This window comes from Arabidopsis thaliana, chromosome 4, assembly GCF_000001735.4.
Source record: "Arabidopsis thaliana chromosome 4, partial sequence".
NCBI classification, from domain to species: Eukaryota; Viridiplantae; Streptophyta; class Magnoliopsida; order Brassicales; family Brassicaceae; genus Arabidopsis; species Arabidopsis thaliana.
Window position 1 is genome coordinate 3475540 of NC_003075.7, and position 18696 is coordinate 3494235.

Genomic DNA, 18696 nt, shown 5'->3' on the forward strand with positions numbered 1-18696 from the left:
AAGAAAATCAGTCCAGAATCATTTCACTTCCATACGAGCTTAATGAGTCTCCATCAAAAAGCCACCAAGCCCAAGTATTGAAGGATCTGTAGAAATAAAGAAGCATGTAAAAAAGAATGAGATAACAAATCAATATAAAACAAGAACATAACACATGGCCAAGTCACCAATCATAAGCTGAGAAAATAAGTGTGAGAGTTGAAACTCACACAATCGAAAGTGTATTTAGGGTTTCTTCAAAGAATAGATCTTTGCGAGACTCTCAAAGAACAACAGAATTATTTGAGTACCGTAGACGGTGTTCTTGATATTATTATTGAAAAGATGATGCTTTGATTGTACAAGTGTTTAGAAAAGTAAAAAATAAGTGTTTCAGCCTTCAAAGTTAGAGCGTTTTGATAGCCTGAAGTTGAGAGCGTTTCTTTCTGTCCCCCTTTTTTAGTTCCTTGAGGCGCTTTATATAGGACCTTGGTAAACCGCCTCTCTCGATATTCTTGGAAAATTTCCCTTTATCTCTAAGTCGGCGATGGAGGACCTTTCTTAAATGGAGATTTTCTTTATTCTTCGGGAGCTTCGGAAAAACTTCCAGATTTGATAATATCCTCGGAGGTTCTTTAATATCATTCCCGGAAACCCGGAAATGATATCTTGATCCTTCATCGGGTTTTGTACAAGTATTCTCCTCGGGTGGATTTAACAATCTTGGGCTCGGACCGAAGGCTGCGCCTTCCAAGCCGAGCCCAAGCGGTCCCGAGGTGTACTCAAGCTTGGCTCGAGTGTGTTTTTGGAACAACACCCGAGCCGAGTATCGTTTATCCGAGGTGTTTCCCTAGGTCTCGAGGTGTTATCGCACCCGGCTTGGGATGTGTTTCCTGGAGTAACACCTAAGTCAGAATAACGACGAACTTAGCTTCCGAAGTGCTGATGGTATCTGTCTGACTGGTTCGGTTACTTGGGTGAAATCCAACCCCAACAATAAGTTATACTAACCTTAACTTGGGTCACAATTATGAGTTAGGAGTCCCCTGAGTTGAGTTTACGCTCAAACTCTATAGAAATTTGAAAGAAGAGAAGCTAACCAATGAAACTCAATAACTCAATACCATATGTGACATTAGCAGAGAGTTTAAAGAAAAAAGATTACCTCTTTGAAGTTTGTCTTGGATTTCGATATCAGAAAGAAGCTCATGAGTGGTGACTATTCCTTTTTCATTCATGTGAATTTAAGACTTCATCCATTGTTTGGTACAAATAAACACTTCAAGCGTGTAATGGGTAAAGCAGCTCCTAAAAGGATCCAAGATGCGATTACTATTGCTAAATGCAGACTCGGATGCAACCGAAGAGACTTGCATTGCAAGTAAATCTCTGGCTATTGCCGATAAGACGGGATACTTAGAGCTGTTGGTCCTCCACCATCCCAAGACATCAAATGGTATTCCAAGCGGATTGCTCTTTACAACTTTCACTTTCTCTTTCAAACATAACTCCAGCTCAGAACTTGTATTCCACCATCTCTTTGTATAGAAAATCCCTTCTTTCATATCCAGAATCATTCTCTAAATCCATTTTGTCAAACAAGTCAGGTTCTTCTGATTTTTTTTCCTCCATGAGATGATGTCTAAGCCGTTTGAGATGATGACACATTGAGTCTCTCTTTGGTTTGAGCATTGTTGTACTCTTCAAACAACTCCTCCAAAACAGCATTGACTAATTTAAGAAGCTCTTTAGTGGCATCGATTTCCTTCCCATAAAGCGCCTCAAAACAAAGAGAAGCAAACTTCATTTTATTTCTTGGATCAAAGACACTAGCTATGATCAGCATTTTATTAATCTTCTTCAAACCACCCCAATACTTGTCATACTTGTCTCTCATTGCCTTGGCCTTTTTCCTCAGCTTTTCATCAGGTTTCTTGCTTAATGCGATCAAATTCCTTTCAATAGTAACTATCTCGTTATCGCACTTGTAAGAACTCACAGTCGAAGATGCTGAGGCAACTAAAGTTGAATTGTATAAGACAACCACGAACTTCACCAACCTAGCTAATTCATCCCAATCGTCTGAACTAGGCGGCCCTTTCCTTTTGTTCCCATGCACTTTCTCTGCAAAATAATCGTTATACAGCTTATCTTAAGCTTCCATTTTGTCAAATGCTGTTCTGAACGTGAGAGCTCTTGTTAACATAAAGTAAGTTGAATTCCATCTTGTTTTGCAGTCGAAAGATAAATTACCCCTAGTCATCTTTCATGACTCAACTTTCTGTTCAAATGCTTCCACTCTTTTAGAAGAACCCCTCACATGTTGAACACCATTGTGAACTGCAGCCACACTTGCATCTAATTCATGTAAACCATCCCTCACGACTAAGTTCAATATGCGTACACAACAACGGACATGCATATAATCACCATTTAAGACCAATGCATCATCTCATCTTAGCTTGAAAGAATCCACAAAACTCTCAAAAGCATTAGTGTTTGCAGTAGCATTGTCAACAGTAATCGTGAATAGCTTCCTTATTCCCCATTCAGCCAGACACTTGAGAAGAACATTGCAAATAGTTTTTCCTTTGTGATGAGAGACGTGCTTAAAACCAATTATCAGCTTCCTGAGGCGCCAATTTCCATCGATTAAATTTGTTGTGATAACCATGTAACTAGCTCCTGTTGTGGGAGCAACCCCTATATCGGTTGTAAGAGAAACTCGTTGGTTATAAGAAGTAAGCACCTTCATCATAGCGGCTTTCCTTTGCACATACATCTCCACAATCTCTCTACTGGCTGTCCTCCGAGACTGAGGTTTGTAAAGATTAACCCGAGTGCAAAAATGCCTCCAAGCCAAGCTTTCAATCCACACAAGTGGCAATTCACCCAAGACAAGCATTTCATTAGTAGCTTGATCGAAAACAGCTTCTGAAACTTTAGCTAATATCAGATTCCCAATACCATTTGATGTTGCACAACACATAACTCTAGCACAGTAATGACATGTACACTTATTCTTATCCTTTGCAGTACTTGTAAAATGATCCCATACCCACGACCTAGAAGAACTACTAGTACCTCTCTTCTTTGCCTTAGATTTTCCTGAAGTAGCACCATCTCCTTTTCTTTTGCTGCCAGATTCATGAGTAGGAGTATAAATACAGAGTATAATTAAACACCTACGACTACATACTTTATCAAAACAGATCCACTAACTCAAAAACAAAACAATCACACAAACCTAATAACCATACCTACGACTACATAATTTATCGTTTCACATTTCCACACTCACACAAAGTCACAAATCTAAGAATCTAAGATGCATAAGAAACTAAAATACAGAGTAAAATTAAACACATAATTATAAAACTTGAACAAGAGAGGACGAGAAAGGAGAAACACCTACTGACGATTGATTTGTAAAGGAAGCTGATAGAGGAGGTTTAGCTCTTTGTCGTGAATCATTTACTTGATTTAGGGTTTCCAGTTTTCCAATTTGGGGTTTATATACGCTTTAAGATGAGAAGAGGATGAATCGATGATTAGAGAAGTGGATGTAAAAAAAATAAAAGAGGAACGAGAGATTATAGGAAACCAGAGATGTGGTTTCGATATTTTTGGGTTTTGAATATATGTTTTACAGGATCATAACTGCATATAACCTTACATAAACCTTAATACCTTATATATGTATGTGTATATTTAATATGGCCGGTTAATAGATCGGGTTTCGGTTTATACCCAAATCGAAAACGAAACCGAAACCGATGCGATGTAATTTCATTACCCATTTGGTTTATAGTCTCTAACCGAAACCTGAACCAAACCCCCTTTTTCGGATCGGGTCGAGTCGGGTTTTCAGGTTTTGGAGAATATGTCGAGGCCTAGTCATTGGGCAGTTAGAGGTAATGGGGTGAAGATAGAAGATGGCTTTACACTAGTTAATTTGAATCAAAATCAAAATTCTTTTGCTCAAGCGAAGCAAGTAGGGAACGTCCCAAAAATCCTTCAAAGAAGAGAAAGAAGAATAGTCAGAAAGATGTGGAGCCTGAGTTTTTGGGTACTATAGATATATTTGTGGACCTGATGGATACAGAGAATCAAGAAAAGTCAAATGATGTAGATCATGGAGGGGATTTTGAAGTACCTATTAAGAATGCCAATCTACCAACCGAAAAAGAGACTGTAGAAGAAGAAGATAATGATGAAGTTTATGAAACAGAAGGGGATATCCATTCTGTGAAGGCTGCAAGTCCAATGCATCAACAGCCAAAGAGACGCTGAGGACCAACAAAGATGAAAGACATCGCCAAAGATCCTAATACAAGAATAAAAGTTGACTTCACTAAACTTGGAGAACCCTGTGGACTAGGTTCAGTTAAGTTATCATCTTACATAGGTTCTTTGGCTAGGGAACATGTTCCTATTATAATTGAAGATTGGAGGAAGATTGGCGAAGAGCGCAAGACTGTTCTATGGAAATCTGTTCAGGTGATTTTGTCATATATTGTTTCAATATTTGTTGCTGTTTTAGTAATGTCTTAAAACTATTTTCTTTACATCTAATGTTGCCGGTAAGATTTGAGCTTGATGGAGAGTATGCGAAGGCTGCTGTTATAAAAAGTATGGGATGCTTGTGGAGATTATATAAATCAAGATTGGTACAGAAGGTGATTAAGTGTAAGAACAACGCGGATAAGATATTTTTGCAACCATAAAACATTTCCATTGGAGAATGGAGGAAATTTTGTGAAGCTTAAAACAAGTCCCGAATTTCTGGTAATAATTTTCTCTTTATAATTTTACTAAGCTTCAGTTTACATACTAGTGTAGGTTGTGAGTGATCAATACAAGGAGAGAAGATCCACTTAGATCCCTCACTTTTGCAGACGTAAAGGAATGTTTAGATTAGCAGAAGAATTGGTAAGTTTAAGTTAAGTTTCTGTTGAATTCAATTAATCACTTTGATAAGTTAAGTTTGATATGGCGTGATTTTTGTTTTTTTCCTTAGAAAAAAGAAAGATCTGAACCATCTTAAGTTACAAGACTGAAAGTTTGAGTCAAGTCACGAACCAAAAAAGATGGTACAACAGTCAATACAAAGACAGCTGAAACAATTGTGAGTAAATAAGTTCATATGGATGGTTTTCTTTGTTCTTATATGTTGGTAAGATTCATGAGTAGTTTTTTCATGTTTACAGAAGAAGGCTAATGAGCTTGCTGAATCTGGAGATACTTCATCAACATCAACCAATCCAAAAGACGATCTCCTTGCACATGTCTTAGGACCTGATAAGCCTGGGCGTCTAAGGGCTAAGGGTTGAGGGATGAGCATGAGTAAACTTGCTTGTTTCCAAGTCAAGAACAAGCATATGGCTGATATGCAAAAAAACCAATACCAGTTGTAGAAACAAGTTGAGGACTTGCAAGAAGCACTTGCTAAATTGAATAACCAGGTAATAATTGCTAATTCATGTGTCAAGTTAGTATTAAACATTTAAGTTTGCATAATTTTGTTTGTGGTGTTGGGTTTGGTTTCACAGAGAACAACTGAACCAGAAATTGGTGAAAACTCTTCTCTAGTAGTAAGTATTTGCTCAATGACCTTCTAGTAGCTTAGTATTGATGGATATAATGTTGTTTGATTTTGTATTAATTTCGTAGAGTGTGAAAGATAGATCAAAACCTAAATGTGTGCTGCATGATTGGTCTGGTACTGATGACATTGTTGCTGAGGGAATTGTCATGTCTTCTGATCGTGGTGACTTCGTGGACAACACTCCTTTAGGACCAGGAGCTTATAAGGTATTGGTTGAAACTGCCATCAAACCAGAGGCTTGGCTTTGGAGACCTGCAAAGAAGATATTTACTATCGGCGAAGCAGTAGGAACAGTGATTGCATGGTCTCAGAATTATTTTGTTGTCATAGATGATGAACCTTTTGAGATGATATTGGGCCTACAGTAAGAGATTCTTGTTTTTATCTTCTTAAGCTATAAAATTCAACATATATAGTAATGATAAGTAGATTTTTACGCCTACTTATATGCTGAAGTGTTGTGTGTTCAGTTCAATTTCCCTTAAACACTAACATGTCAATGCAGCTATAGGGGGTGTTAATCTAGTCCACTATTATTGCTAGCAATCAAGATGTGTACAGAAGCAACTAAGTCAAGCCAGATTATAATAATGGTGGGTTTCTAGTAACAATCCTAAATCAAGATTTGAATAACAAAAATGAGAACTTAAGAGCCCAACTCGATCATTGGGTCGAGTAGAACCAACAAGTGACAAATTAAAGAACTAAAATGCAATAAAAGGTGCAACAAATAACAGGTAAATAAAAGTGCAATCAAAGGGTGAATACAAATAAATCTAAGAAGAATAGAAGTCGTAATGATGGATTCATTGATAAGGGCAACTCTAGGGTTCATCAGAGACCCCCATAATTCTACCACTTCCTAATCTCAACTCTCGTTGATGAAACATAGCAGAGTAGGGTTTAAGAAACAATATACCAAAGCCAATAAGCAGACAAGCCAATCTCTTGGTCGAGTCTACAAATCTCTGGAATTCGTAGATCAGACATCCATTTGAACGTCTTTTGGACGCTAGAAGTCTATGATCAGATCTCCACATTAGCCGGCAAAAACCGCATAGGGGCCAAGCGAATCCAGAAGGGTACTAACCTAAACACTAACCACCTAACTAACCTAGAGATTACCCTAATCTAAACCATCCTCAAGAACCCTAATCACTACTCAAGCAACATTCTCAAGAACACAAACCCAGAAATTACTGAAATCAAATCAAAATGTAGATCTAAACAAGCTAAACAACTTTACTAAAACAACTAAATGCAAAAACAAAACAGATTAAGATTAATTAAGGTTTTAAGATTCATAAACACAAAGAAAAACTGAAAGATAAAGCATAGATCCTTTGGACAAACCCCAAAGTGATCTATTTATAGTAAAATGTTGAAACCCTAGATTCACTAAAAGACAAGAGACTTGAGACGGTTTGGGCAAATACTCGATCATGGGGATTGAGTAAAGAGGGTGCTGCAAAGTCTTCGCATTGGTGTATATGCTCCGAGTGATCAATTGGTCGAGTAGATGCTTCATCCTCTCATATCTGTATGCTTAGATGTCTGGTTGAGTGGGGAATGTGGAAGATCCGAAGACGCTTTGATAGCTCAACAAGTCTTGTAGAGATGGTCACCCTTGGTCGAGTAAATGGGTCGAGTAGGAGGGGCGAGTAGATCAATCTTCTGCTTCATCTGAGGTTGCCTTGATCGAGTAAGAGGGTCGAGTAAACTGCAGCCTCCTCTGTAGCATCCTAGATCGAGTAAAGAGGTCGAGTGAATTGATGCCTCTTCTATAGCTGCCTGTATTGAGTGAATGGATCGAGTAGAGTCCTTTTTAGCTCCTTCTGCACCCGAAAACACACCAAAATATGCAATGCGAATTCAAGATGATCCTAGATGCCTAAATATGCAAAATAAGCTAAAATGGTGCAAAATGACATGATACAATGAGCACATGCAAAGCTAAATGATGATAAACATATACCTAAAATGAGTAAAATACAGTGTTATCAACGGTTACCTTAAGATAAACCATGTCACCTTCTTGGAATTCCACTTCACGCCTCTTTCGGTCAGCATACTTTTTCTGTCGATCTTGAGCTTTCTTCATATTGTCTCGGATAAACTGAATTTTCTCTGTAGTGTCTTCGATCAATCGATTAATAAAACTTGTCCTTTCTCGTATTTCTGTCCAACAAAGAGGAGTTTGACATGGCCTTCAATACATTGCTTCAAATGGCGACATACTGATGCTTGAGTGATAGCTGTTATTGTAAGAAAACTCAACCAAAGGCATGTAGTCTTCCCAATCACCAGCCCACTCTAGTGCACATAGCCGAATCATATCTTCTATGGTTCGGATGGTCCTTTCAGTTTGCCCGTCAGTTTCCGGATGAAATGTTGTGCTCATGTGAACATTAGTTCCTAAAGCACGTTGGAGGTCTTGCCAAAATATGGATGAGAACTTAGGATCTCGATCGGATACTATATTAACAGGTACCCCATGGAGTCTTAAGATTTCATCGATATACTTCTCTACCAGGATAGATGACTTATCTGTGCTTTTCATTGATACCAAATGAGCCATCTTGGTCAAGCGATCCACTACTACCCATATAGCATCATTGCTACGTCCTGGTCTTGTTGGCAATCCAGTGATAAAATCCATCGAGATTGACTCCCATTTCCATGCAGGAATTGGTAGATTATGCAATAAACTTGCCGGCACTTGATGTTCCACTTTAACTCTTTGGCATGAATCACATTGGCTTACCCATTTCGCCACTGATCTCTTCATCCCAGGCCAATGGTAATACTTCCTTATATCCTTCAAAATTTCTTGTCGTAAACCTTTACAATCAGGTATTGTAATTCTCCCATTGAGTAATAAGGTGCCGTCATCAAGTAGATGGTAGCCACTAGCATTTGCTCCATCTAATTTTTTTAATTCCTTTAAGATTTTCTGTAACTTTTCATCTTGCACTTGTTCTTCTCGGATTCGGTGAAATAGGTTTTCTTGAGTCACAGCTTGTAAACCCAAGGGCTCACTAGATTCACCCTCTAGAGCTAACAAAGTCACTTTCTTTAACCCATCATTTAACGACTCTAGATCCTTTTCAACATCCACTTCTACTCTTCGGCGACTTAAGGCGTCTGCTACCACATTAGCCTTTCTCGGGTGATATTGAATCTTCAAATCATAGTCGGCGATTAACTCCATCCATCTCCGTTGTCGTAGATTCAGATCTGGCTGCGTGAATAAGTATTTAATTACTTTGGTGGTCTGTAAATACTCGTACCGTTTCCCCATATAGGTATGATTTCCATACCTTCAATGCAAATATTATAGCTGCCATTTCTAAATCGTGAGTCTTAACTCTACCCTTTTTCTCATTCTTTCTCTCTTTTGGTTCAAGTTATAAAAGGGTTCAAGTTATAAAATCTCGAATTACAGGTTGCAGAAGGAAAAGCGGCGCAGCCAGAGTAAAACAGAAAATAAAACTGAAGCAAAAACTCAATGTCGACCGGATGTCTTAGGACAGAACCCTAAGACATCTATTTATACAAAACGAAATAAAATGATCGTAGACGGGCCAATAACCTAATCGCCCGACCCATAGAGTGATAATGGGCCGAGATGGGCTTCGTGATCCGATGGAGCTCCAAGCCGCTTCCAAACACTTCTTCTTCTCCTCTTTTCTTCATTGTGCTCAGCTTTACCCTTTACCCTTTCTTCTAATCTTAGCACATAGGGTGTTTTACCCTTTTCTTTGAATCACAATGCCTAACTTCTTTGAATTCCAAACCTTTTACTAGACTTAACACTTTTGTATCCCCCTTAGAACTCTAAAGTCTTACTCTCTTTTTTTCTTTCTTTTCTGTCATTCTCATTCTCATTCCCATTCATTCCATACACATTCCCAATCCCAAATACAAGTCTCCACCTAGTCCTAGCTAACCCAAAAAGCGTGGGCGAGGTCTACATGAAAGACTGCTCTTGTCGGCTCATTCCTAACACGTTATACCAAGCTCAATCGAAAAAGACTTCACAATCACACACAAATGATCTTTGGCTTGAAATAAGGCTAGGCTAAGGGTATGGGAAACTGCTCTAAAAATGAGAGACTGCTACTTATATTAACAGAGGGTGGTGAAGTGAATAAGATAATCCAAGTATGTATATGGTAGCCATGAGTTCACAAACAATGCATAGATATGATAATTGCAAATTCAGTTCAGGTTCTAATAGATAAGGAATGACATCAGATAAGCGATTTTCGAATTAAAGTAGTATAGTCAAGTTACAAATTCAAAGTAGGGTGCGGTCTTACTTCAGAGATACAATCGATTATGCAACAGAGAACTAACAACCTAGGCATTGAACTTACTTCATTGAATCAAAACATGCTTATCGGTTTGAAATCATCATTATCCCCTATGCAAATGAGCAATCCTAAATGCAAGCACACTATATACAATCCTAAAATGATAATGCAATCTACATGACACTCTGTTTTTGATGAAATCATTTTCTGAAATTTTTTACAATTTTTATGGTTTTTTTCTATGCCTTAGATGATACAAAAATTGAAATAAGAAAAGAGAACACAATGTTAAACATGTCTTGAACCCTCCCCCAAACTTAAATTACACAGTCCCTTGTGTAATAAAAATCTGAAAGAGAATTCAAGACCAAAGCACAAAACACACAAAGAAAAATAAAAATGCTAATGGTATGTACAATGACTGAGGTGGTGTTACCTCAGTGATCAGGTGAAGTAGGAGGAGACGAAATCGTCCATACTCTCCTTTGTATTACTCCAAGGGACGGGTTATGCTGAACTTGGATTAGCTGGATGCTTGACCCTTTGTTCGGGTTGCTGATCGAGTGGCTCCTCAAATGGTGCGGTGGCTTGCCCCAGCGTCTGATTTCCTTGTTCTTCTTCACTTTTGCAACTTGCTCCTCTTTTCCTTTTCTCTAGGTTCGAAGGATGATTGTCTTGGTGGTGAAGGTGCAGCATGGTGTTCCCTCGGCTCATATGAAGACTGTCTTGGTGGTGAAGGCGGATCGAAATGCATAAGTTTGTGACGAGTGGATCCGCTTTTCCCAAATGGCATGCTTTGTGGCATTGCCGTAGTTGAAGAAGAACAGCTTATCTTGAGTTGGAGATTGTTAAATTTCTTGTTGAGTGTCACAAGAGCCTTGTCATGGAACTTACACCATATTTGGAGGAAACCAAGGCGCTTGTGAATTTCCTTTGACTATTTACTTTGCCTCGGTGCGGAGTACTCCTCAAAGTAAAACTGTTGTGTTGTGTAAGACTCGTCCATAGGTTCTGCCTCATTATCTAAATGATGGATTGAGGACTCATCATTATTCACTCCTTCCATCGGTACAGCTTCATCACCTGAAGTATAGAGGTTCTCCATTGGTGGGCAGAACTCAATGTTGCCACCAACTCTAATCGAAGTGGAAGCGGGGTTTGGGAGGAGAAAAATAGATTGTCCTGCTGTGGGGTGATCGAACCTATACTTATATAGGCTATTCTTCTACTGTGACCAAAAACTCTTGGAATTGATAAGGTGTTGCATATCAATCCATCTCGGAGGAATAGACTTTGAATGTAGAGGTACATTGCATGCTCTCAGAATTGGGGTCCCAACTCCTCCCACAACCATTCTTCCTGGTTTCTTAAGTCCCTTAGCCCATCCTCTGTAACTCAGCAGGTGCTCGATTAGGAAGAATGAGACCGAAGTGTCTGTCTGATCTCCAGCTAGAACTGTGCCATCTGATGCTAAACCAAGCAGCTCTTGAAGCGCTGTCTCCATCAGCTCTAGTTCTCCATTGACGAAGGTTCCATTCCTTTCTCTTGCAAATAGCACACTAGCCAAGGACCTATGAAAGTATCTAACCACCGGACTCCTTATCTCGTTGCTCTTGGTACTAGAGGATGAAAATCCATGCTTAGACCCAAGTGTGGCCCAGAATGACTGAAGCTCTCTCTTGTCAAAACGATGACTTGTGACTTTTCCGCTTGGAAATTCATACATCAGCTCGGGATGCTCTATTGGAAGCCGATACTCTACGTCATACACACAGAACTCCAAGTATCCCAAAATTCCGTCTGGCCTGATTTCATCGTCCTCTGACTCTCCATATAAGAACAATTCCATGGATGAAAGAAACTGGATGGTCTCTTCCTCATACGCCTCCATTGGCTGAAACATGTGAATATTCAGGTTGCATTGCTTAAACATATAGTCTACATCATCATAGATGTCGAGTCTCTCCATGGTCTCAGGATGAGGGTATCGAGTTCCCAAAAACTCAGCAGCTTGTAGTACTCATTTTGAGTTGCACACTTCTTTGATTCAAAATCATCATCGCCTCCTTTCTCTGTTTGATCATCTTCCTCTGGTGAAGCCATTTCTTCCTCGGAGTCTTCATCTACCAGCTCCAACCTCCTCCCCACAGGCTTCTTCCCTCGAGTGATATATGCCTTGTTCCTCGAGAATTCCCTTGTAGAGGACTTACTCGACCTTCGGGATCGAGTATTTCCAGCTGGAGAGCTGAAGGTCTCCTCTTCTTGCATCACTTCCTCCTCTTGGCTCGATTCACTATGATCGATCTCGAAACTTGCTTGTTCTCTCCTGCTCGACCCCAAGGGTGATAGTTCAGAAGGTCCTCGAGCTGCTGCATGCGAAGAAGGTGTTTGGTACCTCTTCGATGGGGAGAGAGCTTTGTTCCGAATCCTTGACAAAAGCGAGCGCCTGTTCATCATCAAGAACTAAGGTGGGAGAAACTCAAAACTAAAATTCAGTAGATTAGGAGATTGAATGATGGAGGAAACAAATGAATTTGTGAAAAGTTTTTGATAAGAAAGTGAAGTGAAGGAGATAAAGAGAGAATTGTAAGGATTCGAGAATGCTTTGGTATGGGAGGTGGAGAGATGAGGTTGTTGAGTTCGGGAATTGCAATGGGGGGACCAAAGTGATTATGGGAGGGGGGGGGGACAAGAAGACAAAGGGACAACAGCGTTTCAATAAAGACGGTTCACGAGGCGTCGGTGTCTACGAAGAGGGTCTCTTTGGTTTCTTCACTTGATGAGACGGTGAGAAATGCTCCATCTTCAATCACTCGATCAAACGGACCAGAATAAATCAAAAGAAATCACTCGAGCAAACAATGGAGAATGTTTCTCCCTTGGTTACTCGATCAACGGTTGAGATCTTTCTTGACTTGGTTTAAATTTACTCGACCGTTGACTCCCTTAGGGTCACTAAAACAAACCTGAAACACTTAAACAAAAACATCAAAAATAACAAGAAAAATAGAAAGTTATTTACATGGATAGACATGGAACTTCCTCCCAAGTGAACTTGTTTCAAGTCACTAAGCTTGACTCTTAGAGAGCTCAGTCAAAAAAAAGGTTGAAGAGAGGAACAAAGGAGTCCTCATCTTCAGTGGTTGAATTTTCAGTTCCTGAATCATATTCTGCATCCTCTCTTGACATATGGTAGGATGAGTACTCATTTAATTTTTCTTCAAAGTAAGCTTCATTCTGGTCAGCAGAGTAGTCTTCTTCCTTTGAACTAGGCTCCTTTGACCAATCCTCAAATTCAAAACTAGGGTAGCCTTTAACCATTTCTTGAAGTTCCAAGATTGCATGGTTCAGTCCTTCCATCTTGTAAGTTAGCTCCCCAATGGTATCCTCTTGAGCTTTGTATTATATCCTGAGTTTCAGAAGTTTTTCAGTAACAGAATCAAGTGTAAAGTGTTCTTCTGGGGAATAAGTCGGAATAGAGATTTCCCCCTCACTCAACAACTTGCTCTCTAGGCTTCTTTCCTCTAAGTGAACTCCTTTTTTATCTTCTGGTGCAAGCCATTATGTTGTGAAATTTTCGTCCTCCTTGATAGATAGTGCAGTTTCCATCTTCTCTGGATCAATACCATTTGAAATTTTTTTAACTCTTTTTTCAAACATCCATAGTTGATCTTTCAGCTTCATCACCCTTGAAGATAATCCCTCTATGACTCTGCTTTGCCATTTAAATCTTTTCCTCATCTTCTATAGGATCTTCAGTCTAAGCTAGCCTTTGTGTTGCTCTCTTCTTGTGGTCAAAAGTCCTTTTCAGCTTGCTGAGTTGAGAAGTATAGTTGACTTTTGGTGAGGTTTCAGATTCTATTTCTTCATCAACTTCCATGTCCTGAATCCCAAAATTCTGAACTCCTGTTGTTGATTTCCCTGAAGCTTCTCTGATTTCAAACTTTATCTTGATGCCTTTTTCAAGGTTCGGATTAATTTTTCCATTTCTGACATCTATGACTGCTCCAGCTGAAGCTAAGAATGGTCTACCTAGGATCAGGGGATCCTTGCCTTTTTCATCTACGTCTAATACCACAAAATTTGTAGGTATCTCAACATTTCCAATCTTGACAGGCAGATTTTCTATTAGACCATGAGGATGTGCAATAGAACCATCAACTAAAAGTAGAGCTAGGTTGTAGAACTTGTATTCCATGATCCCTAGCCTTTTAGCTGTAGAGAGAGGCATAAGGATAACAGATGCTGCCAAATCATAAAGGCACCTATTGAATGTCAATGGTTCTAGAGAGCATGGCAGAGTGAATGAACCGGGATCATCAAGCTTTTCTTGGATGACTTTCTTCTTGTAAGTTTCTTGGGTGGTGGCACTGCTAATTATCTCTTGATTCTGATATTTCTTGAGTTTTTCAATTCTGAACTGTTTTTCAGAATTGTGAGTATTCAGAAAAGGTGTGTGCTCTATAGTCCAAATGAATTGCTTAGGGGCAGGTGCAGCAATTTGAGTTGAATCCCCGCCTTCTTGAACCATACTGTCCTCAGTATTGAGAGTCAGATGACTTGGTGGAGATTCATTTTCTTGGTGGATGGTGATAGCATTTGCAGTAGCATAATCCTTAGGATTCTTAACTGCTTTCTCTGGAAGTTGTTGAGGATGCTTCGGAGTCGAGGTTGATACAAATTGACTCTCCAGATATTTGATTTTGGAATTCAGGGCTTCGAACTTGACATTTTGATCGTTGTAAGAACAAACAATCTTGTTGTGTAATTCAGCTATCTTCTTGTCAAAAGCCATAGTGCCAGTAGCTTGTCCTTGAATGATTTGTTGAATGAGTTGCTTAATTTCAGGATCTTGAGCTGCTGGGGCTTGTTGTGGTTGTTGAGTGAACCATGGTGGTGGATTATGCTGTTGGTAGCCTCCATTGACCTGTTGTTTAGGGACATAACTTTGGTTGTACTGAACAAAAGTGATAATAGGTTTTTAAGATCAATTAATCCTAAAGCACTATCATGTGGATGTAGTATTTTAGGTGTCAATCCAAATGGGTGTGATGCAAACAAATGAGATGTGATCAGAAGTCATGAAGTCAAGCCAAGCAATAACAGTTTTGGGGTTTCTAACAGTCCTAAGCGAACATGTAGAAAACTGAAACATTATCAAAATTACTAAATTCACTCGACCACAACAGGCTGATGCCAGAAGCAGGATGTGGTCGAGTAACACGTCGAGTAACAGACAGGAAACGAGACAACTGCACTCGACTGCACAGTCTGTTGCCAGATACTGGGTGTGGTCGAGTAAGTTGGTCGAGTAATTGCAAAAACTAAGAAACAGGCAATGAGAACGATTAAGTGACAACGATAAAATAGAGAAATCAGATAGACAAGAAATTTCTAAGGATGGGGTAATCGAATAGAGTGGTATCCTAGCCTATTTGAATGGTTAAGAAGTGCAATCAAGCTATCTTTAGACAACAGGTTCAACAACAGATCAATTCACTCCCGTGATAGAAAACCTCAAGCAAAGCTAGCGCAGACTAATTCCCATTAACGGAATCTAACTATGCAGGCAATAAGAACAAACTGATAAAGTCAATAAACGCTCTAAACGGCCAATCCCTTCGGATAGAGACGAATATCTCAGGAACTAGTGGATCAAGCATTCCATCGAACACCTTCTGGGTGCGGGAATGCTTTGTCGAATTTCAGTTGATCAGAAAAAAATAAGCAGTAAACACAACTACTCCTGAAGGGATTCAATCAATTCTAAAACTTAACCATTCTACAGACTACAGATTCCACAACCACTCTATCCCATCCTTAAGAATTCTAAGTCACTACTCACACAACATGCTCAAAGACATAAACGCAGGTAAATGATAATATTGCATAAGTAAAGAGATAAAGAGTAGATGACAGGTGAAATCAAATGCGGAATCTGAATAACTTGGAAAAATCTAGTGTCTGGCAACAGACTGTGCAGTCGAGTATAGCTGGTTCATATCCTTTCTGTTACTCGACCACATCCTGCTTCTGGCATTAACCTGTTATGGTCGAGTGAATTTAGTAATTCTGATAATGTTTCTGTTTTCTGCATGTTCGCTTAGGACTGTTAGAAACCCCAAAACTGTTATTGCTTGGCTTGACTTCGTGACTTCTGATCACATCTCATTTGTTTGCATCACACCCATTTGGATTGACACCTAAAATACTACAACCACATGATAGTGATTTAGGTTTAATTGATCTTAAAAACCTATTATCACTTTTGTTCAGTACAACCAAAGTTATGTCCCTAAACAACAGGTCAATGGAGGCTACCAATGGCATAATCCACCACCATGGTTCACTCAACAACCACAACAAGCCCCAGCAGCTCAAGATCCTGAAATTAAGCAACTCATTCAATGAGTCATTCAAGGACAAGCTACTGGCGCTATGGCTTTTGACAAGAAGATAGCTGAATTACACAACAAGATTGTTTGTTCTTACAAGTTATTTGAACGACCTTCGAGATTTTTCCAAGTTATTCAGATTCTGCATTTGATTTCATCTATCATCTTGTTTCTCTACTCTTTATCTCTTTACTTATGCAATATTATCATTTACCTGCGTTTATGTCTTTGAGCATGTTGTCTGAGTAGTGACATAGAGTTCTTAAGGATGGGATAGAGTAGTTGTGGAATCCGTAGTCTGTAGAATGGTTAAGTTTTAGAATTGATTGAATCCCTTCAGGACTAGTTGTGTTAACTGCTTATTTCTTTTTGATCAACTGGAATTCGTTCCTAAGCATTCCCGCACCCAGAATGTGTTCGATGGAATGCTTGATCCACTAGTTCCTGAGATATTCGTCTCTCTCCCAAGGGATTGGCCGTTTAGAGCGTTTATTGACTTTATCAGTTTGTTCTTATTGCCTGCATAGTTAGATTCCGTTAATGGGAATTAGTCTAGGCTAGCTTTGCTTGAGGATTTCTATCACGGGAGTGAATTAATCTCTTGTTGAACTTGTTGTTTAGGGATAGCTTGATTGCACTTGTTAACCATTCGAATAGGCTAGGATACCACTCTATTCGATTACCCCATCCTTAGGAATTTTTCGTCTATCTGATTTCTCTGTTTTATCGTTATCACTTAATCGTTCTCATTGCCTATTTCTTAGTTTTTGCAATTACTCGACCAACTTACTCGACCACACCAAGTGTCTGGCAACAGACTGTGCAGTCGAGTACAGTTGTCTCGTTTCCTGTCTGTTACTCGACCAGTATACTCGACCACACCTAGTGTCTGGCTACAGACTGTGCAGTCGAGTATAGTTGGTTCAAATCGTGTCTTTTACTCGACCTGTTACTCGACCACATCTTACTTCTGGCATCAGCCTGTTGTGGTCGAGTGATTTTAGTAATTCTGTTATTGTTTCTGTTTTTTGCATGTTCGCTTAGGACTGTTAGAAACCCCAATACTGTTATTGCTTGGCTTGACTTAGTGACTTCTGATCACATCTCATCTGTTTGCATCATACCCCTTAGGATTGACACCCTAAGTACTACAACGACATGATAGTGCTTTAGGATTAATTGACGTAAAAACCTATTATCAATTTGGCGCCGTTGCGAATTGGGTGTTTGTTTGCTATATTTGAGATTTCAGAATACTTAAGATCAAGTTCTTTTTCATTTTTACTGAAAGTTACTAACTTTGTGTTTTTTCTGTTTGTCTATTTTGATTAAGGTACTGCGAATCACAAGCTTCACAAGTTGGTACTCGTGTATGCAAACACGGTCACAAGGAAATCATAATCTCCTATTCAACGATAACATCGACCGTATTGCAGGCCAACTCAGAACACAGACAGCAACAGACACAATGGCTGCAGTTGTAGATGAGCAAGTACAACCAAACAACATAGGTGCATGCGATGCACTACGCAACCACAATCAGCGTAATGGCATCGTGCCTCCACCAGTGCAGAATAACAACTTTGAGATCAAGAGCGGTCTCATTGCCATGGTTCAGAGCAACAAGTTTCACGGCCTCCCTATGGAGGATCCACTCGATCACCTGGATGAGTTTGATAGGCTCTGCAGCCTAACAAAGATCAATGGAGTTAGTGAGGATGGCTTCAAGCTCAGATTGTTTCCATTCTCTCTTGGAGACAAAGCCCATCAGTGGGAAAAGTCGCTTCCTTAATGCTCTATCACCTCCTGGAATGACGGCAAGAAAGCCTTCTTGGCTAAGTTTTTCTCAAACACTAGGACTACAAGACTAAGGAATGATATTTCCGGTTTCACACAGACAAATAATGAGACTTTCTGCGAAGCAGGGGAGCGCTTCAAAGGTTACCAGACACAATGTCCTCATCATGGTTTCTCCAAAGCTTCACTTCTCAGCATCCTCTACAGAGGTGTCCTTCCCAAGATCAGGATGCTTCTTGATACCGCTTCTAACGGGAACTTCCTCAACAAAGATGTTGAGGAAGGCTGGGAGCTGGTAGAGAATTTGGCACAGTCGAATGGCATCTATAATAAAGATTACGATAGAAGCATCCGCCACAGCTCTTATTCTGATGAGAAGCACCGCAGGGAAATGAAAGCTATGAATGACAAACTGGACAAGCTACTCCTTGTGCAACAGAAGCACGTTCATAATCTGGGTGATGATGAGACGTTCCAAGTTCAGGATGGGGAGACTCTGCAGTCAGAAGAGGTCAGGTATGTGCAAAACCAAGGAGGTTACAACAAAGGTTTCAACAACTTCAAGCAGAACCATCCCAATCTGTCTTATAGAAGTTCCTCT

At 39.6% G+C, this 18696-nt stretch overlaps 6 pseudogenes across 6 annotated transcripts; 2 read left to right on the plus strand and 4 right to left on the minus strand.

Annotated features, from left to right (window-relative positions):
• Positions 1-1060: 1060 nt before the first annotated feature.
• Positions 1061-3538, minus strand: AT4G06557 (annotated as a pseudogene; the record flags this gene model as incomplete). Its single annotated transcript has 1 exon — positions 1061-3538.
• A 277-nt stretch (positions 3539-3815) lies between these two features.
• Positions 3816-5951, plus strand: AT4G06558 (annotated as a pseudogene; the record flags this gene model as incomplete). The annotated part of the gene is made up of 1 exon: positions 3816-5951.
• Positions 5952-6960: 1009 nt separating this feature from the next.
• Positions 6961-8973, minus strand: AT4G06559 (annotated as a pseudogene; the record flags this gene model as incomplete). The annotated part of the gene is made up of 1 exon: positions 6961-8973.
• A 1442-nt stretch (positions 8974-10415) lies between these two features.
• AT4G06560 lies at positions 10416-12689 on the minus strand (annotated as a pseudogene; the record flags this gene model as incomplete). Its single annotated transcript has 1 exon — positions 10416-12689.
• A 308-nt stretch (positions 12690-12997) lies between these two features.
• Positions 12998-15058, minus strand: AT4G06561 (annotated as a pseudogene; the record flags this gene model as incomplete). The annotated part of the gene is made up of 1 exon: positions 12998-15058.
• A 2612-nt stretch (positions 15059-17670) lies between these two features.
• Positions 17671-18696, plus strand: AT4G06562 (annotated as a pseudogene; the record flags this gene model as incomplete). The annotated part of the gene is made up of 1 exon: positions 17671-18696.